We start from the raw sequence: 23,218 nt of genomic DNA on the forward strand, positions 1-23,218 counted from the left end.
TTTCTGGTGTTTTGTTTAAATTATCCAGCAACCCAGTCCCACTTGAATAACCAGTATATATTAAAATTTGCAATTTCCAAGTTTTTAAAGTTCTCACCTCTTTTTCTTGGGCACTTGTTAACACGCTTAAAATGGTTGTATATCTAGCTTTTGCTGAGTATTGAAACTCTGCTTTGGGTGTTTTACTTGAATTAAAGTAGTTCAATTTCTGTTGGGATGTCTCGACAGTTTTTTTGTTTTGCCAAGGGGATATCTTGCCAGTTGATACCATAGAATCATACATTCTGTTTGGTCTTGAGTTTTCAAAACAGTTATTTTGAGTTTTCAATCCATATTCTTTTGTTTTTGGTGAATTTTTTAAAAATAATTTAATCAAATCTTGTTTTTTTAGTTTTTGGACCGACTTAATTTAAATACACTTAAAAAAGTAAAATATTGGAAAGAAATTTAAAAAAATTCAATAAATATGAAAATATATTGAATTTTTGTATCTTACGAATTTTATAATTTTAAAGTGTATCTAGATCTAAAAGTTAAAAAAAAAAAAAATGATTAGAATATTAAAAACGTTAACTAAAATCCAAAAAGAATATATATTGCAAATTAAAAAAATTAATTTTAAAAACTTAAAACTAATAAATATTGTAATATAATTCAAGTTATCAGACTGGGTAGATGATATTATTAGAGCATGTCTGTCTATATTGCATTGTTGGCAAACAAATGTGAGGTGCATAATTATGTGAAAGAATGAGAATAATCAATTGCTAGACATACTTCATTGCACCAATCCAAGCATTTTAGACCTGATTGAGGGTTCTTTTTGAGAGTGTTCATCTACTCTGTTTTTTTGTACAACTTCATTGTCTTTTATATGAAGGGTCTGGGACTTCACCACAAAAGAGCATCTCTTGTGATTTGTGTGTTCATTTTTATATACAATTATTTTTTAAAAACTCTATTATGTTGTATGCAATATATATATTATTATTTAGTTGTTAAACGAATGGAGATTAAAGTTTAGTATCATAGATTTTAGCTAATACTTAAATTGAATATTTGTTAGATTCATTTATTTAAAAATTTGGACAAATTACATATGTAGTCCCTATTATTTGCTATTGTGAAAATTTATCTTTATAGTTCTAATTTTATCAATTTTATCTTACAAAATTTACATTGTGTTAAATTAGTCCAATAGGGCCCTAAGAGATTTTGTATGTTTCATCTTTATAAAATTTCTTTGATTGCTTGTTCAAAAAAAACAATGGGAAATTACCCATAGGTCCCATGGGAAACATGTGATCTCCATTTAATCCCATAACTTTTTCACTACACCCAAAAGTCTTTTCCTCTCTCTCTCTGCTTTTTGCTTCCCTTCCTCTCTCGTTTTTTTTTCTACATTTTTCTGTCACCGTGTTTGTCATGGAAGAGGACCACCGGTGATCATATCTTTCTCCATTGATCGGGGTTCATTGATAACCACCAAGCATTGAAATCAACTCCGACGAAGAAGATGATATATTTTCCGACGAAGAAGATGAATAGATCTACTTAGATCTGATATAGATCTACTCAGATCTACATCAGATCTCAGATCTACATCAGATCTGAGTAGATCTACACAGATTTGGTTAGACATCCGTCTTTCCCCTTCGATCTCTTTTTTTTTTTTTCCTCTCTCTGCTATACACTTCTGTTTTTCTGTTCTAATGGAGAAAATTTTCGAATTCTGAACAAGCAGTTTTCGAGTTTTAGTTACAGGCGGTGAAAACTGTAAAATTTTGCAATTTCAAATTTTTTTTTTGGTGCTGGAATGAATCATGGTTTAAAACTGTAAAATTTTGCAGTTTTATAACATTCTTTAGAACTGTAAAATTTTACAGTTTCATAACATGTTTTTTAATTTTTTTTTTCCGGCAATATTCTAGACATTCCGGTGAGTCTCCGGCGACCGTTAAACGGAAGTCCGACGGTAGTAAGATGTGAACAGTGTCTATAAATTTAAAAAAAAAAAAAAAGATTTTTTGGTAACAATTAAAAATGTGTTGGACTAATTGGTGCAAGTATTTTGTTTTGGGATTAGTTGGGTTTTGAATTTGTTACATGGGACTTATCAGTAAGTTCCCCAAACATTATTGTGATTATTATTTTGGTTATGATTGATAATGTCTTTATATGTGTGTTTGGTTATGCCCCATTATTATTATTATTATTATTATTTTGAAAAAATTCTATTCATACACAAAAAAAAAAAAAAAAAAAATTAATAGATGTGGTAATGTCATTATTGTAAATAAATTTATCTTCAATAATATTTTATTTTGAAGTGAAAGGTTCACAATAAGTCACATTATTAATTTATTATGAATGAAAATCATGTATATATTTTTTTGTTTGTATAATAGTATTAACTTAAAAGAATTTAAGTATGACATTTGTAATAATCAATATCACAAATAACATAACTAGCATGTGGTAGTACATCATTACATTAACATAACATAAAATGAATTCAGCCTAGCCATTGGATATTATAAAATAAAAAAAAAAAAAAATTGATAGTTTAGTTTCCTTTCCTGGCCAAAAATATATATATATATATATATATATTGAGGTGTATTGTTTGTTACCCAGGTGTCTCTGTTTGCTATGTTATGATTCCTAGTTTTTCATGTACCCTTATTTGGTCAAATTCTCAATATTGATTGGGGATGAAATGGAAGTTGTCACAATGTTTAATTGTGCTAAAAAAAAAAATTAAATTAAATTTGGGTGGAAACAGTCTTTAAAGGTTTTATTTTCAAGGAACAAAGGATGAATAATGGGGAAGAAATTTATCATGATTTTCTTGTAATAATCAATTTTACATGCAAGAAGAGGACATGTACACAGTTTACCTGTTAAACTTGCTTATGGTTTATTTTCAACTTAAACATTTGTTTGTTACATTACAGGTGGTCCATATTACGGACAAATTGGCAAAGAAAGCTTCAAGCATTTATTCTGTTGGTTTTGCTTTTGAAGAGAACAATAGAGAAGGGAATTATGAGTTCAATAAAGGTAAGATTTATGCAATTAATGTTGTGATTTTTCACTAAAATCACTGGAAAAAAAAAAAAAAAAAACTCCTTTTAAATTATTCTTGTAGATCATAGACCTCAATACAAAGATCTCTTTTCATCTGCATGTGTAAAATTTTTGGCAACAACTCTTTTTCTCTCTCTCTATATATATATGTAATTTAAAGCAAAGATGATCGACTTTTGAATAAATATAGTTAGTCTGTTACGTCTTTCTGATTCTATATAAAAAATAACGCTCAATTAATACACATTAATATGTTTTTGAAAACGAAAAGATTAAGTATACACCTAACTAACTTTTAGGAGATGGTTTACAAGACAGAATGATATGAAGCCACCGAAAGGTAGCAAAAGGAAAGGAAAAGCAAGCATCTCTGTGCTAGCACCAACTATGCAACAACTAGCAAAAGGAAAAGAAAAGAAAGCATACAACTATGCAACAACTATCTACAGATATTATCTATTAAATATAATATCTACATATATTATCTACTATTATAATATTAACATCCCCCCTCAAACTCAAGGAGGACAAACATCAACCAACTTGAGTTTGGAGACAACGTCAATGAAGCGGCCAGGAGAATGAGCTTTGGTGAAGATATCAGCAGGTTGATCAACAGAAGAGATCGGATGGAGATGGACAGTACCATGAGTAATGTGTTGCCGAATAAAATGACAGTCAGGCCAAGTTTGGGAAGACTAAATAAGTGCACTTTTTGTCTTTTTGGACTAAAAAATTGAGGTTGAAAATATGGATGTTTGGGTTAACTTTTTGACTTTTTATTGAAAAATGTGTAATAAAAAATTGTTAAAATTGATTTGTAGAGAAAAATTTGAATTGGGAGTTGTGCAGCCGTAATTGTTGACTTTTGGTGAATAGTGTTAACTTTTTAACTTTTTGAGTAACTTTTTGGCTTTTTGGCTTTTTTGGAGTGCTTGGTGCGATCATGAAAAACATCATTGTGAGCAATTTGAAGAGCACTGTGATTGTCACAAAAGAGGGCAGTAGCGCCAGAGGGAGTAACACCCATGTCAGCAAGAAGCCAACGAAGCCAGAGAAGCTCCTGAGTAGTATCAGCAAGGGCACGGTATTCGGCTTCGGTACTAGAACGAGCAGTAAGAGATTGTTTCTTACTGCGCCAAGAAATAAGAGAATCACCCCAAAAAAAGCAAAACCCAGTAGTAGAGCGGCGGTCAGTAGGATCGCCAGCCCAATCAGCATCAGAGAAAGCACGAAGCTGGAGAGAGGAGCGGGCGGAATAATGAAGACCATGAAACATGGTGCCTTTGAGATAGCGAATGATACGAATTAAGGCAGCATAATGTGTGGTACGAGGAGCCGACATAAACTGGCTGACAATATGGACGGCATAGGCAATATCAGGACGAGTAACAGTGAGATAGACAAGACTGCCAACCAGCTGACGATATAGAGTAGCATCAGAGAGAAGAGTGCCATCAAGAGGGGTAAGACGACTCTGAGGCTCCAGGGGAGTTGAGGCAGTCTTGCAATCGGTAAGACCAGCACGGGTGAGAAGATCAGATGTGTACTTAGCCTGAGAGAGAAAAGAACCCGTGGAATCATGGAAGATTTCAAGACCCAAGAAATAGCTGAGAGGACCAAGGTCTTTCATCTCGAAATGATGGCTAAGAAATTGTTTAAGATGAAGAATACCATTGACATCATCACCGGTGATAATCATATCATCCACATAAAGAAGAAGCAAGGTGGTCCCTTGAGCAGTTTTGCGGATAAACAGTGCAGTATCATAAGAGCTGGAGGTGAAACCACAGTCATGAATAGTAGAGCTGAACTTGGCAAACCAAGCGCGGGGAGCTTGTTTGAGACCATATAAAGCACGTTGAAGTTTGCAGACTTTATGAGGTGGATAAGTAGACCCAGGGGGAGGTTGCATGTAGACCTCCTCAAGAAGAACACCATTAAGAAAGGCATTTTTCACATCCATTTGATAAAGATCCCAGTGTCGGGTAATAGCAACTGCAATGAGGCTGCGAACAGAGGTGAGACAAGCAACAGGAGCAAAGGTCTCCTCATAGTCAATACCATATTCTTGATTGAAGCCTTTAGCAACAAGGCGAGCTTTATAGCGCTCAATAGAGCCATCAGAACAGGTTTTGATTTTGTATACCCATTTACAGCCAATGGCAGTCTTGCCAGGAGGAAGATCAACAATGTCCCAAGTGTGAGTTTTGTCTAAAGCCTGTAATTCATCAGTCATAGCTTGCTGCCAAAGAGGATTAGAGCGAGCCTCCCGATAGGAGGTGGGTTCATGAGTAGAAAAAGCAGTAGAACCAACAATAAAGTCACGAAGACGAGTAGAAGGTTGGATTACCCGGTGTGGTCGAGCAGGAGGAGGAGGAGCCACAGGAAGAGACTCAACAGGGGGTGAGGAGTCCGAGGGAGCAAGATCAGGACCATCAGAGCTAGCAGGTGCTTGAGAAAGACCAGTAGGCAAGGCAGTCTCAAGAGAGTCAGGCATGGGCAGTGAAGGAAGCTCATCAGAAAACAGATCTACAGAAGGGTTAGTAAAACACAGAAAGGGTGAGGGAACGGATAAACGGAATTGAGAGAGGGAGGAAAACATTGTGTGTTCCCAAAAGACCACATGACGAGAGATACGGAGACGCTGGGAGAGAGGATCCCAACAGCGATACCCTTTATGTTCAATACCATACCCCAAGAAGCAACAAAGGCGAGAACGAGGTTCAAGTTTGGTACGTTCATGAGGTTGGAGAAGAACAAAACAGGCAGAGCCAAAAATCCTAAGGGTGTCGTAAGGGGGACGGGTGCCATGTAAACGCTCATATGGAGTGTGATTATGAATGACTGGTGTAGGGATACAATTGATAGTGTAAGCAGCAGTGAGAGCGGCTTCACCCCAAAAATTTTCGGGACAAGAGGAAGAGAGAAGGAGGGCTCGAGTAGTGTCAAGTAGATGCCGATGTTTTCGTTCAGCACGGCCATTTTGTTGGGATGTACCTGGACAGGAACGATGAGGTTGAGTACCATGACTCCTAAGGAAAGAAAGAAAGTCAAAATCTTTATATTCCATGGCATTGTCGGAGCGAAAAATCTTGATAGTTTTAGAAAATTGGGTTTTAACCATTGCAGCAAAATTGTAATAAAGTTGTTTGAGTTCAGAGCGATTTTTCATAAGAAACAACCATGTAAAACGAGAAAAATCATCTATAAAAACAACAAAATAACGTGCGCCTCCCATAGTAGGAGTAGGAGAGGGTCCCCAAATATCAGAATGAATGAGATCAAAGGGCGCAAGAGAAACAGAATCACTTTTATTAAACGACAAAGCAGGTTGTTTTGCAAGTTGACAGGACACACAATTGAAAGCATCAGAACTTACAGTACCCAAATGACCACTAGAAATTAAAGACTTCAAACGACCAACAGAAAGATGGCCCAAACGATAGTGCCAAAGCTGAAAATGAGATAAAGGAGGAGCAGTGGTAGCAGTGGTAGGAGCAGTGATTTGAGAGGAATCCGGAACATGAAGATGGATAAGTTCGTAGAGACGTCCTTGCTTACGGCCGATCCCAAGAGTTTGCCCGGTCCGAGGGTCCTGCACCAAACAACCAGTATGGGAAAAGGTAACAGTTAGACCATGCTCACATAATTGACTAATGGAGATAAGATTTAAAGTGAGAGCAGGCATAAGATATACATGGGATAAAGATAAGTGAGAGGTGGAAACAGACCCAACATGACTTACAGACAGAAGAGACCCATCAGCAGTATGGATAGAAGGAACATGAGAAGTCGAAGAGAGAGGAGTAAAAATAGTAGGATCAAAGGTCATGTGATTACAACAAGCGGAGTCAAAGTACCAGGAAGTGTTACCTGCGGTGGTAGACAAAGCAGGAGATGGAGGAGTACCGGAATGCTGCCAAAAATGTTGAAACATGGCTTCAACATCGGTATGAGAGAAGATCGGAGTGGAAGGATCTACAGGGACAGAAGAAGGTGAATCTTCGGAGGCGGCAGCAGCAGTGCGTGGAGCAGGCATGTTTTTAAATGGAGTCCCAGAACGGTGAGAGTTGTTGCGGGAAAGATTCCCGGTGGAAGGACCATGGCGAGAGGCACAGGTAGGATTGCGGAAGCAATCTTGTTGGAGATGACCGGGGCCAGTCTTGTTGCAAAATCGACAAAGACGAACGGGACAATGAACCAGAAGATGAGTCGATGGAAGATTGCGGTTGTGACAATAGTTGCAGGTAGTGGACCGCTGTGGTGAAGGAGAACTCCGAATCTGGGGAGTAGCAAGAACAGAGTCCACAGGGTGTGGATGGAGAGTACCAAACCTGGTTTCCTCGGACAGGAGTTCAGAAACGGCTTGCCCAAGAGTGGGTAAAGGAGTGCGATGTAGGAGAGATGCGCGGACGGGCTCAAAACGAGGAGTGAGAGCCATGAGAAACTGAACCAAGCGTTGTTGGTCACGGTAGGTAGTAAACAAGGCAGCATCCTCAGTATGAGGCCATGGAGGCTCAGAAAGAGCGAGTTGATCCCAAACATAATACATTTGGGAGAGGAAATCATTAATGGTCTGAGTGTTTTCTTGGCGCATACGGTGAAGATGACTCAGAAGCTGATATTGGTGAGCAAGACCGGTAGTCTGATAGCGTTCTTGCAAAAAATCCCAGATGGCTTTGGCTGGAGAGGAAGCAGACTCAAGTTGGAACCTACCAAACTGAAGGCTGATGGATGTAATAGAAGTATTGCGAAGCCAGGTGATGATCTGATAATTTTTACTATCCCAATCTTCTAGTCGGTCGATATATTTGGCAGCGGAGTCCGTGGCAGCGGATTCCGTGGTTGTTGGGACTGGTTTGCACACATCCCCAGTAATGATACGCCAAAGTTTCTTGCCTTTGAGGAAGCCAGACATGGCTTGTGCCCAAAGGACATAATTAGTCCCGTCAAGAATAACGGAAATAGGGTGATTAGAGGAATCCGGGCGATCCATGAGGGAAAAATAGCACATTGGCGGTAGAATCTGAAAAAACCGAGGTTACCAATAAATTCAGAAGGCCGAAATTAGTGGGAAAAGGAGTGAAACGACCCAAAATATGACCACAGAGGCACAAAAATGAGAGGCGAAGGGGCGCGGCGCACGTTAGCAAGAAAGGCGCGGCGCACGTTAGCAAAAACAGGCAGGCAGTGCACGGTAGCAGAGAGGGCTGACGTGTGCTGACGTCAGAAACACGCGGCGCACGTTAGCAAGGTAGTGCGCGGTGCACGTTAGCACGGGACAGTGTGGAGGACGCGTAGAGCGCGTGTGTGGCGGAAGGCGGAGGCAGGCGACGCGCCGGTCACAGAAGCGGCGCGTGAGAGCGCGTGTAACGTCTGATGGGGCTGAAATTGGTGGCGTTAGAATCGTCCGGAGGAGACGAAGGCTCTGGTGTGGTGAAAAATGTATTTCAGAGATGGACGAAAAAGGGATACAGATGAAATGCAATCTGTAGAAAAAAAAATAAAATATGTTGGCAGAAGAGGCTAGGCAGAAAACCTGTGCTCTGATACCATATAAGAAAATTGAGAGAGATTGAGAGAGCAATTTAGCTCTGTATGTTTTTGATGTATTTAGCAATCAAATGGAACCTCCATTATATAGGAGATGGTTTACAAGACAGAATGATATGAAGCCACCGAAAGGTAGCAAAAGGAAAGGAAAAGCAAGCATCTCTGTGCTAGCACCAACTATGCAACAACTAGCAAAAGGAAAAGAAAAGAAAGCATACAACTATGCAACAACTATCTACAGATATTATCTATTAAATATAATATCTACATATATTATCTACTATTATAATATTAACAGATATAGTGCATAAAATGGTGGTCCTAATACTTAAAATTTGAGAGAAGCAATGTCGGCTTAACCAAAGTTGGACAATATGCTGAATATCATCCCCGAAGTGGCTCAAGTTGTGTTCCGAAAAGTGGGAGCAGATGAATTTTAGCAAAAACGACATTACGAAAGTTTTTAGTTGCATGCAGAAGAGGTGGATGAGGTGTCCGTCTCTCTTTCGGAAGGAGAGTTGTACCTACTTAATCATGAAATGTTGACAAATGACAATCCTGAAGAGCTAAAATATACTTGCCTAGTCAAGGTAAGATAATATATTCTAACATTTATTTGTTTTTAGATGTAGTCTTGAAAGATTACTAATTGATATTCTAACATGAATACAAGTCAATGATTTGGGATATTTAGGAAGAGATTTTTTAAGTTTTTTAGGCTAAAATAATAACAAAGGCGATTTTAACAAGCTAGTTAAAAGTTAATTTTTTGATTTTTTAGTTTTGTTTAGTCACATCACCTTTTTACTTTTTTATATATTTTAAAAAAAAATCAAAAAGTTAAATTTTTAACTAACTTCTCAAAACATTCTTAAAATACAAAAGAGACTAAAATAATCAATAAGACAAAGTATCACATCAAACTCATAATCATTTATTTTTTGTCTTACAAATCTCACATCCAATTACAAAAAAATTCAACAAACTTTCCAAATAAATTATTTTAACCTATTCAAATAGATAAAAACTAAAATAACCTATTAAAATAGCCAACTTTCCAAACAACCTCAAAGATTGTAGATGCATGTGTAGCCAATGATTCGAAGATCGTAGGTGCAAATGTAGCCACGACTAGTCTGCCAAGATTAGCAATACAAGCAACTACAGAAGCAATGCTAAGCTTGCAGCTCTGTCACAAGCAGCAGCTCTACCACCAAGTTCGAGTTTTAGTAGCGTTTTAAAGCCTAAAAAATGCCGTAAAAATTTATAGCAACATTTTTTAATATTTTCATCACTGATATGGTCGCCGTAATAGTTTTACAATGTTTGAAAAACATTGCTAAAAATATTAGACGGCGTTTTTTAAAAAGCCACAAAATCTTTGACGCCTGTTTGAACTTCCGTCACAAACTAACGTATGACATCATAATAACATATTTAGTGGCGTTTTTTCACACAACGCCACTTTTTTTTTTTGGAAACATAGTATAAGCCAAAGAATTTAACTAATTCCTCCAAAAAAAGAAAAAAGAATTTAACTAAGAATACAAATGGCTCAAATTTACATATCCATAAGCCAACCATGCATTGGGCTAATCACAATTTTTATATATCCAATATAATTGCACATTTCATGATATTTTTACTACACAAAATATATGTATTCTTCAATCCAAAAATTAAAAAAAAAAAAACAAACAAACAAACAAATCACCAACTTCTTGCAGAGCTCAAATGCTTGAAACAAGAGAGAGGTGTTGTGACTCCGACACATCTGAGTTTGTTGATGGAGAAAATCTGCTTGCCATGAAGGGTTTTGATGCCATATCTAAAGTCTTAATACACTAACACAAATCTTTTATCTCCAAATCCTAAAATTTTCACACAACAACAACAACAACAACAAAAATGAAAATTCAGATGCTGCATTAACATTTGAAATAGGGCAAAATTTGTATAAATAATCTCAATCAGCTTCCTTTTCACTTGCTAGTTTATCAAGTATTAACTTGAATCTTGCGATTACAAAAATTGAAACAAGTTTGAGAAATGAAAGAGTTGAAAAAAAATTTAATCGAAACAAGTTTGAGAAATGAAAGAGTTGAAAATAAATCAAACAGAGTGAAGTTGTATAAGGTGGAGCACAATAAATCAAAGCCTTGAAACTCAATTGCAAAAATGGGCTAAAATTGCATTGAATAACACACAAAAATGCTTTGATTGTCATCATATCAAATCGAATCGAGCAAATAAAAACAACATTACAGTTGGTGATGAAAAAAGCAAAAAATTACCTCATTTACATACGTCATATTTTTCAAGTTGAACATTGAGCCAATTTAACTGCAACTTATCAATAGAAACACCATCAATGCCAATGCCACAACCAGTCATACTAAAATATAAACAATTATAAGCATACATATATATACATGAGTAGTGCCACATAAAAAATATATTATACAATGTGGCTTTCTGGCCTAAAAGTAAAGTACTAGAGTCAGATTTTCAAGTTGAACATTCATTGGGCCAATTTAACTGCAACTTATCAATAAAAACACCGTCAGTGCCATAATGACAGCCATACTAAAATACAAACAATTATAAGCATACATATATATATATACACAAGTACTGCCATATAAAAAAACATATTATACGCAACAATGTGGCTTTCTGGCCTAAAAGTATTAGAGTCAGATTACAAACGAACCATTAGAGTTACAGCTCAAGCCATGAAATTGATGCTATAAATCTACACATCAAATAGTAGCTACAAGTCACAAATACAACTATAACTCTTGTGAGACAAAAAGAACAAAACTATTAATATGTCTAAATGCTTGGTCATAAATTAGAATCTAGTAACTGTTTTGATCATCACTTTGGGATCAAATGCTGATTTTCCATTTTTCTCTTCAAATTATATAAGGAAACACAATAACTAATTTAAAGAAACCAAATAAATACATCTATCTAATAGAATGGTTTCAGACAGTAAGAAATTATATATATATATATATATATATATAATATCCATAGCAAATGCTGATTAGTGAAAGGATTGAGTTGTTGGGTAGATGACCTCTGTAATTGCTCCGAGTTTCAATGACAATTTTCTATAGAGAAAAAAATTACATACATATATAAACCTTGTGAAGGCTATGCAGGAAAATTTAAGGCCTAGCATGTTGCCAAACTTGTGCATTGTTCCTACAGTTAAATTATAAATATCCAAATGCAATATCAGTTCTATAATATTCAATCAATACCCAAATCTGATAGTTCATCCAAAGCAATATCTAGGCAAACCAAACTAATAAATTCTAATAAGGAAACAAATATAAACTAAGAATAAAAGCCTAAACAAATTCAACTTCATTAATAAATTAAAATTCACAAATAAACTAAAATTAAGAACACTTCTAACCTTGAATTCAGTAGACTTCAGTGGCCTTCTTTTGTTGAGTTTGTCCTATCTACTTGTTCTTCTTTTTTCTTTTCTTTGATATGTGATCCTGCATTTGACAACAACAAATAACATGAATAAAATGTCAAATTAAAAATTTCATAATTAATTATTTACTCACTTCCTCGGACGAATGATGGCAATTAAACGATGAGGTGTATGCATGGGGTTGTTGTAAATACGCATGGTTTGTTGAGACTCTAACTGCTCTATTCATGCTTGTTGAGCTTGGATTGTGCTTTGCATCTCCATTTGTACTTTCTGTCGGTTAAGCATAGCATCCATTTTCTCCTTTATTTGCATCTACATTTGTGCTTTATATTGGTTAAGTTGCTCTTGGACTTGCATTTGGATGATACTAGTTTGTTCTTGTGATTGCCTATATCCACCTCCAAAGACATCTGTTGGAAAAGGACCCAATTCATATGTTCGAACAGGACCAGGTCGCTCAGGCCCTAGAACCTGTGTAATAATCTCTTCATCTGTAGCATTGGATTGCTCCCCAAGCTCCTTCATTTGTGTCTATAATTGTTAATTAGTTAATTAGTCAGCAATAAAATTTATATTAACAAAACTAATAAGAGAATCATTAAAGCAATCACAGCTACAGCCACAGCTAAAGCACTAGCAGCAAACACAGCTACAGCCACAGCCGCTAAAGCCCAAGCATTCCTCTCTTTTAATAGTGTTGCAAAGTATATAATAATGGTGCTGTAAAGTATATGATGATGAGCCATACTGAGAGAGAGAGAGAAAGAGAGAGAGAAGCAACCAAGCTACATATCATGACCTCAGCAACTTTATCAGTACTCAGTTTGTTATGCTTTGAGTACCCAGCCATCCACACCTCTAAGCGAGTTGTAGAAACTTCATTCTTATTATTTGTTTCCTATAATTACAATTACAATTAAGTAACAAAATCAAAATATACAATTTCAATTTGAAATATAAAGAAACTATATACCTCTACTCAAACAACTGAGAATGGTTTTTTGCCGGTTATGTGATTTAATGTCTTCTTCTTCCGAATTTCTTTGTTTTTCGTCCTTTTTGCTATTACATATAAACACAAACACAAGATAATTTATTAATTAACAAACTCATCTTATGATATTACAATAGAGTTCAATAAACAATGTAATACAAACAATTCATTGAACTAGCAACATTAAATGATACATGTGCCTTCCGAGTGCCCCAATAATAGACCAAGCTCCGCCATCGATGCTCATGTACTCTTTCAGATCGATGAGTTAACCTATCAACATCATTGCCGAATGGCATATACCCCATTTTTTTAACTTTAGCCTTTCATTCTGTCCATTTTTTTCCCAATAGATACCAAAATAAACTTCTTCATCGACTCGTCAGCATTTGTATTAACCTGCAAATAATTGGCAACTTTAACTATTAAGTACTCAACAACAGTATACACACAACAACATACCAATAAATGAGCATACACACAGTAGCATACCAACTTTAACTACTTGTAAATTTTGTAGTCTCTCAACTGACTCCTAAAATTTTGTTGTCATAGTCCAATAGAGAGCTAAAGTGAGAGGAATTTGAATTTCTGGAACAAACAGTACCCACGTATCGCTTTAAAGCATGTTGGCAATAGCTTGGGTTGGGTAGGCAAGGTCAATGTGGGTTGGCAATAACATAGCCCCAAAAGCTCACTAGCTCTCTTTATCCAGTATCCATTGCCACCTTCTAATACCGATTACCATTAGTTAGTAGCCACTAGCTATAACAACCACAACTGCTTAAACAAATGGTGCCTGTTTAAGTGACTAATCAAAATGTTCTACATAGATGCTTTCATGAATTTTATCATATCATTCTCCTCTTTAGAGCCATCTTCAACTTCATTATGGATCACATCGACTTTGTCGATCCCAACTTTCTTTTTCTTCTATTTTTCCTCAATTTTTTATCTTTCTTTTTCTCCTTCTGTATGCACTGTATTATGTTCCTCAAAGCCATCTTCCACCTCATTATAGAACTTAAATTTGGTCAATTTCAGATTTATTTGTTTCATCATTTTTTTCTTTTCTTCTTTCTCAACACACAAAGTCACAAAAACATCATGAGAAGATAATCAAACTCTAAAATCCTATCAAACACAAAATTAGTTCATCAAAGATACTTTCACCTACAATGATTGTATTCATCAACTTTAATGGCTTCAATTTTGTGTTACCTTTTTTCTTGCCTCTTCTGCCTTGGAGATTTGCTCTTTTGTCTTTTCTTCGTTCAGTTCATACAAGTTTGGCTATGGAACAACAAAAAGATAGGGAAAAATATCATTACCGACATTCATGTTAGCTTCTACTGTTTTGATATTTGACAGTACTGGTTAAGCATGCAGTCTAACACATTCATGTCAGCTTCTAACAAAATGTAGAAGACACAAACCTATTATAATTTAATTCTACAGCACCATTTGATATCATGACAAATTTTAGTGTTGCCAAGCCTCAAATTTCTATGCAAGTTGAATGTCAATTAAAAAATCTCCAACACATTTATCAATAAGAAATGAAATAATTTTTTTACCTTTTCTTCTCTCCAAATTCTCTCTTTATTTTCCTTCGGTACATGGCTCCAAGTTTTATAAGTAAGGGGCGTAAGGTTCCCATCTCAAGCTAAAACACCCAAACGAGAAGCCAAGTGTGTATACCCGTTAACCACTTGGTTCAACTCATTAGGCACAATATGTAAAATGCCACCACTTGGGTTCCAATCACTACCATGCATGAGTGTCGGGCCTCTCGAACTACGACCTACTCATCCAAATATCAATATCAAGTTAAAAGATACTAGAGAAAATGATAAAACATTAAAAGGAAAAGAAAAAAAAAACATAAACAGAAAAATATAATAGAATTAATGCAATTGAATAAAATAATTTATACTAGTTATAGTGTCATGTGTTGAACCAGTACTTGATGATGTACTAGGCAAACTACGTGGAGGATACCATGACATGGGTGGATCAAGTATGATGCATGTACTCTCCTCCGAACTCTTATCTGAACTCCCACTATAAGAACTCTCATTTGAACTCCCACTATTAAAACTCTCAGAATTTGCAAAGGCTGAACGTTGCCTCTGCCTTATAGCGATCCTGGTTTTCCCTTGTTGTTTAACTGTATTCCAGACTCGGTTCCGTAGAGGGGTTGTTGTCTTATTCTCATTTATATCCTTTAGTCTTTGTATTTGAATCTTAGGTTATGTTGGGCAGGTTTGAAACAGGTTGGTTGTGTTTAGAAACCCAAGGTTGATGCCCAGATTTTGGCTTTGACGCTCGAGCGGGGCTTTTGTTTTTGCTTCTCCGCTTGAGCAGAAGTTTTGACGCTCGAGTGTGATTTTCCTTCTCCCAGTATGTTTTTCTCTGCAGGTCATCGGACGCTCGAGCGGGGCCCTTTGATTTTGTTCCTCCGCTCGAGCAGGGACCATGGTCTGCAAAACTTCTGGAAGTGCGCAATCGACGCTCGAGCGGCGCTTTTCACGCTCGAGCGTGAGTCTGTGTCTGACGCTCGAGTGGGGAGGTCCACGCTCGAGCGGGGTGACTTTTATATCAGTCCGAAAAGTGACTTTTGGATCACTTTTCTTTGACTCTTTCTCTCTCTAACTTTTCAAAACCTCTATTGGAGAGCTCCCCACTCTAAACTTCACATTCTCTCTAAGAAATCATCTAGCCCTAGTGATCTCTCACCTTTGGGCCTTTGTAAAAAGTGTTGAGCTTGGCGTGGGCTACATTTTGATCCAAAAATCTTGGGGTTTGGAGCACTTTGAAATTCTTCATCTTCTCCTTTGAGCTCCGAATTTGAGGTAGGGATAACTACTCATTTTTATGATCTTTGACTTAAACTTTTAGTCATTTTGATTTAATGTCGGAGTTGGGTAATTTTGGGTGTTAGGGTTTCAAAATGAATGATGAGGAGTTCGTTAATTTGACCAATACATGTGTATTTTAGGTCTTGAAATGAGATTAATGATGTTAGTTGTTAATATTTGGACCTTGGGTCAATGTTGAGAAAAGAGGGAGGAAAGCCCCAATTTTGTTATAAATTAATTTATGTAATTAATTTGGGAAGTTACGGAAATGTGGAATTGAGTTGGAAATAATAAAATTGGCTTATAATGAGATTGAATGGTGGAGTTGGATTGATTAATCACTCACTATTGATAATGTCGATAATTTATCCGTTGGATGTAATTATTATCTGTTTAGAAATAATTGTTTTGGGGCTATCGGTGGAGAATAGTCTTGATTGTTGTAGACAATGCATGATGATTAGGCAAACTAAAACTAATCAATTGAATATGTCATGGAATATGACGGTTGGAATAATACATCAAATATGTGTATTGATTGATCATGTATATGATAATTGTTTATATACATTGTATTGTGCTGGAGGAGATAGGGGATGTACTCCATGGTTTGAGAGGAGATAGGGGATGGACTCTCAAACCTGTTTGGGAGGAGATAGGGGATGGACTCCATTAGTGCAACAAATTTGTGTACTTATTGAAGTATGGAAGTGTTTGAATATGAGTTGATATTTCATGTGAATTGTGAAGTATGAGAGTATTTTATTGTGAGTTATAATCTCATCTTAATTGTTGATATTGGTTTTAATATGAGCTGTAGTCTCATGGGAATTGTCTAGTCAGATTCTGAGCCATGTTCATAAACTGTAAATTTGATAAGTGAAAGAAAAATGGAATGAAACATAGACATCGTTGTCATGGATCTGAAATGTATTATGAGTCTGTTTATATGAGTTAAACATTGATCTAATGCTAATATTTTAGTTATTGCTCATACCATGTTTAGCATATCTCTACTGGGCATTGGCTCACCCTATATGGGACATCATTTTCAGGTACAGGTGATATGCCACCTCCAATGATGTAGCTTGGGAGGTTGTGGGAGCTGAAGGCTTCCTTTTTGTGATTAATTGCGTATTACATGTAAATCAAGCCAAGGGCTTATTTTGTGTTTAGAGTTAGTACTTTTTTTTTTTTTGTAACCAAATGTTGGCTTGGAAAGTTGTAAGCCCGTAGGACATTTACTTTTGATATCAACATGTAATACTTTTGTAATGAATACTCTGATGAATGAAATAATGCTTTATTCTCTTATGTCTAATCATGTCAAGAATGTATGATTTATGGGTTCATTTAGAGGGAGCCACGGCCTAGAGCATCGCCAATCTGTCATGCTAATTTATAGAAGACCACAAGCATAAGTGTAGAATTTTATAAGTTAGCAATGAATATAAAGTACAATAGATACAATAATGAATACAAAAACAAAGATTTTATTAACAAAGAAAACAAATGACGCATTATAAAAGCAAAGGTTTCATTCACATTAATATCCATACTAAAAGCACAAATGTAATAGTGATATGACACAAAATTACAATATCATATCATTTCTTCATCATCTTCAAATTGTGTCTGTGTCGATATCCCAAGAGGTTCAATAGTTTCACCAATAGTTGTTCCAAATTCACCTTGTCTAACCCAATTTATTTCCTCTTTACAAGCCAAACGAAGTTGCATTTAACTCTTGGTCGCCAAATCCTTCCACTTCATTGTGATGTACTCCATCATTAGTTGATTGTTCTTCACACATCTCATACAAGTCTCTAGGTTTCATCTTGACTACAACATCCCAATCAGCTCCAACAGATCATTAACATAGAAGACTTGTTGTGCCTGAGATGCTAGGATGAATGGCTTATCGCTATTTTGTTTCTTTGTATATAACAAATGATTGAAATTAACAATTGTGAAACCAAAACCATCCTACTTCAATCCTTTGTTGTTGTCAATCTAGTCGCACATGAATAACACATATCTATAGTCGTATGAGTAATACAATTCAATAATATCTGTCACACATCCATAGTATGCTACTTTACCTTCCACAGGATTCATTTCTCTAGTATTTGCATAGCTACAAGTCTTTCTATTAATTATATACCCATTGAATCTCGTGGCCTTTTTACTAGGTCCCAATGCAAAAGTTTTAATCTCATTTGACAATATAACATTTTCAATAGCTAAAAGCTCTTCAACCTATTTTTAAGAAGTTAAAAAAATTAAATATCGACTAACAGAGAATTAAAAATTGAAAACATGAGAATTGAAAATTAGAAACATGTAAGTTATTAGTACTATAACTCAATTTTCCTGTAGTGTATGGTAGGTGTATAGATATGTGTAGGTTAGGTATAGATTAGTATATGATAACAAAGGCATAAATTAGTGTAGGTTAGTAAAACTCTTGTAATAGATAGATATTTATGTTAGATTAGCATATATAGATAAACTCATAGATTTTCATTCTTAAAATGATACAGATTGTAATAGATAGATATTTCTATTAGATTAGTATATATAGATAAAACTGAAATAGATTTTCTTTCTTAAACTGAGAGATTTTCATTCGGTGAATAATATCATTTTGATTTCATTACAAACACTACTTGGGTTTCCTACCACACCACCCTATTTCTACTACAACACTACCCTACTTCTACGACACTTTTATCTTATTTCTATGTTAATTAAAATGAAGGTCTTCCCTTTATATAGTTACGGCACTTTTATCTTATTTCTATATTAATTAAAATGAAGGTCTTCCTTTTATATAGTCTCTCACTCTACTACAACACTTTATCTTATTTTTATGCTAATTAAAATGAGGGTCTTTCCTTTATATAGTCTTTCACTTCCTTAATAGATGGCTATGATCAACTTGATCCAAAGACCATCATTAGTCTTATAGAATATTCTAAGATCTTTTTACCCTTTTATTATATTCTAGAATTCTCTAAATTATTTTAATACATAGTGAAGTTTTCTTTACTTTTTTAGAATACTCTATAACCTTCCACAACCGTTTAAATTTGTCTAGATTTATCCAAATTTCTCCAATAATCCGAATTATTCTAAGATATTCTAGAATCTTTTGAATTTCTGTAAAACTTTATGGAGTCTTCTAGATTCAGGTGGAAGACTCCCAAGAGTCTATGTTGAATCCCAACACTCCCTATCAACACTGACTCTCTATCTACTATTCTTTATTCATGTACATGTAGATCCTGAGCTCTCCAATTTGCTTTGATAATTCTTCTTCGTTCCTTAACTTGCTATATAGTCAAACTTTTTCAGTCCACGAACACATTTTCATAACCATCTTTTCCTTTTTCTAGTCTTAAATTGTGCCGACTATCTTTGTAGTCTCATACTGCACGATCTCTTCAACAACGTCAATATATTTCATGGTGCTTTTATCAGTAGTTCTAGACCAATGAGCGTCATACTCCCGCATCGGGCACTCTCTGACGGTGCCTTCACTAACAGTCCTAACTATTTCATTTACTTGAAGTGCTTGAATTTCTATAAATAAATTTCATACGGATCATTTAATTTTTAGTTAAAACACACACTATTAAACCTTTAATTACAAGTATGCAACTACATCAGTCTATGTGCACTTTGGGATTATTTGAGATGATGTAGTGTTAGGTATCCCTAATATTTTACCAATATTTTTATCAAACGTCTCACATAGGTGTGAGACTCACATGGTGTAGGTCTCACATCTATGTGAGACATTTGATAGAAATATTGAAAAAATATTTGAGGTCTTTAGCATTTTCTTTTGAGATGATCTAAATAAGTGTATTTTTTTACTTTTTACGAAAAATGTGTAGAAAAGTCATAAAAAGATATGTAAAAAAGTAGAGAGGTGATGTGACCCAAATAAATGCACTTATTTAAAGTGTACTTATTTAGGAGATGCCAAAAAAGCTATATGTTTGTAAAATCACTTTCGGAAAGCAAAGGTAATATTGATTTAGAGCTCAATTAATTAAGATTAAATATGGGAGAATTGTATATAAAAAAATGGTATTAATACAAAATAATTGCAATATCGTGGAAGTACAAGTAATTTATGTATTAGATTGTACAACTAAGGGTTATATTTCGATCTCTTTATAATTATTTTGACTTTGTACAATTTGAATGCAATTCTCCCATTAAATATTATTTTTTGAGTTTATTCTTAGCATTTGGTCTAGTGGTTGTGTAACACATTTTATGGTGTGAGATCTCTCATACTTGCATTTGGCTTAGTGATTGTGTAACATTTTTTTATGATGTGAGATCTCTCTTACTTACATTTGGCCTAGCAGTTATGTAACATTTTTTTTATGGTGTGAGGTCTAACTATTGTATGGTGGGAAAAATCATTTTGTTTGGTTTTGAATTTTCAAAAATATTTTTGAGATTTTAATATGTATTTTTTGTTGGACAATCTTCATTGTATTTAAAAAGATTTAATTCTGTTGTGTATAAAACAACAACAAGAATAAAAGAAATAGAGAAAAGGAGAGAATTTGTTTGATTACAAAAATCAAACTCGAAATAATAAATTATATAAATAAAAAACAGATTTTATTTTGTTACAAAAAACAAAATTAAAATCTGAATAAATAAACAAATAAAAACAACACTGAAAGTAAATTAAATAACTTACTTGATTTAATTTCTTCGAATTATTTTTCTGATCAAGTCCAGTGTTTGACACTGTGTCCTTAAGACAGATTCGTCCTCTCCACGGTGCTTTCAGAATTTGGACGTCTATCTCCCAGGATGAAATGATCTACCACAAACAATAGCAGCACTACTAATTGTTTGCCTTACGAACACACTAAGTGTTTACACTCTTTCTTTTGAAAATAAAATGCAGCAAGATGAAGAATAGAAAACAGTAGTGAAATACGAAATTTCTGAATTCAAAATATCAAATGAGGGTGGTCCTATTTATAGATGTGAAGGTGGCTCTTCATTTTGAATTAAACAGGTATGTAGCTCTTGGTTTTGAATTGAACAGGTATCATACCTGTTGGGTTTTGAATTCAAACAGATTTGAATCAATTCAAACAGATAGTAAAACGGGAAGGGCCCTGTTTGGGTGTGCATTAATTCCAAAACAGTTTATTTCTGTTTGAAACCGGGAAGAGCCCTGTTTGGATGAACAAAAAATCCAAACTAATTTAATTCTGGATTTTATTTTAATAAAAAATGAAATTAAATTCAAATGTTTTTGGCCCAAAAAGATTAGAAGCCCAACCCAACCACACACCACGCACCCGCGCCCAAGCCCAGGCCCAGCCCCGCCCGCCCGACCGACCGGACGGACGGCGGCGGCGGCGCGCGCGTGTGGTGATTTTTGGGTCCAATGGGTCTAGCCCATTTTGCCCATGACCTCTCCCTCTAAAACACTTGGGTACCCCTTGGGGCACACCCCAAGTATCTCACCCTAAGCCTTATAAACCCTTTCAAAACCTCCCACCAAATCAATGTGGGACAAGCCAATTTACAACCTTAAGGGATTTCCACCAAAACTCCATTTCCATGGAGCACACTTTGGCTTCAATTTCCCATTCACTCGGTAATGGTTTTGAGCAACCAAATATACCACGTGAATCACAACGCGGCATAGAACACGTTACCACTTTGACCCGAGTAAATCGACACTCGGGGCCCACCTAAAAAATAGACCAAACTTGAGGAAAAAATTAACCATTTCCAACAATCCCCCACATGAATGGAATTTGATGACAACGGAAATGCAACAATATGCAGACTTAACGAAAGAGTATAAGTCGAAAATATCTTGCATCAGGATAGGTAGTTTTCGGCTTTGAACCTTCTCTAGTGATAACCTATCGGACTTACTGGCTAACCAATGGACGCGATGCCTTGAATTGTTCAGCCGTTTGTGTAAGCCAAGACAACAGATTTCACACAAAATATCTTCTAACACATCGTGGTTCTCACTGTTGTGTTCATTTTGGCCTTGAACGCGCCTGGTTTTCATAAGTGTTTCTAGAGAATTTAGCCTTTGCATTCTCATAGAACCGGCCCCAGTTCAACACTCATATAGGTGATTCTTATTGTGAGTATCTCTTTATACTCGTCTTGATTTTATGCCTTAATCAAGATATAAGTAATCATTAAAAGCAAAGCTTATCCTTATACCCCTGCAGACAACATATGTTGCAGATATCACTCTCACCATAGGAATGGGTAGGAATTTTAATCCCTTGGTGATTTCTGGCGAGCCATACATAACTTAGTTGTCCCTTTGAACTTAGTTCTTGGGATCTCCAGTCATATAAGTAGGGTTACCATTATGACGACTCTTATGTAATAGGCTTTAATCCCATCCCCTTTGATGAACTATACACTAGCTCTTTTGTCAAACCTTTTGTTAACGGATCCGCAATATTCTCTTTAGATTTTATATAATCTATTGAGATTATTCCGTTTGACAACAATTGCCTTACGGTATTATGTCGACGACGTATATGTCGTGACTTACCGTTATACATGTGATTCTGTGCCCTGCCTATTGCAGATTGACTATCACAATGAATACAAATAGCTGGCACAGGTTTTAGCCACATTGGAATGTCTTCTAAGAAGTGACGAAGCCATTCTGCTTCTTCACCTGCTTTGTCTAAAGCAATGAACTCAGATTCCATTGTGGATCGTGCGATTCACGTTTGTTTCGTGGACTTCCAAGAAACAGCAGCGCCTCCTAGAGTAAAGACATATCCACTAGTGGATTTTGAATCTTTAGTATCCGATATCCAATTGGCATCACAATAGCCTTCGAGTACTGCTGGATATCGAGTAAAGTTCAAACCATGATCACGAGTAAATCTTAGATATCTAAGAACACGAATGATCGCTTTCCAATGGTCTTCTCCAGGGTTACTAGTGTACCTACTCAATTTACTTATAGCATAAGCTATATCAGGACGAGTACAATTCATTAGGTACATTAGGCTTCCAATGATTTGGGAGTATTTTAACTGAGACACTGCATCACCTTTATTTTTCGATAAATAAAGACTGATGTCTACAGGTGTTCTAGCTAAATTCAAATCATCCTTGATAAATTTATCAAGAATTTTCTCAATATAATGAGATTGAGATAATGCATATCCGTCAGATGTTTTAGTAATTTTCATTCCTAATATAATATCTGCGACC

The 23,218-nt window shown here is 35.5% G+C and overlaps 1 long non-coding RNA gene across 1 annotated transcript; it reads left to right on the plus strand.

Moving 5' to 3' along the window:
* The first annotated feature begins 2,955 nt into the window (after positions 1-2,955).
* LOC145796823 (uncharacterized) lies at positions 2,956-17,275 on the plus strand. Its single transcript, XR_014337378.1, has 2 exons — positions 2,956-3,063; positions 17,017-17,275. It is a non-coding gene; the product is annotated as an uncharacterized LOC145796823 (long non-coding RNA).
* The last annotated feature ends 5,943 nt before the right edge of the window (positions 17,276-23,218 follow it).

The sequence above is a fragment of the Camellia sinensis genome, chromosome 8 (genome assembly GCF_055761805.1).
Source record: "Camellia sinensis isolate YWXY chromosome 8, ASM5576180v1, whole genome shotgun sequence".
NCBI lineage: Eukaryota > Viridiplantae > Streptophyta > Magnoliopsida > Ericales > Theaceae > Camellia > Camellia sinensis.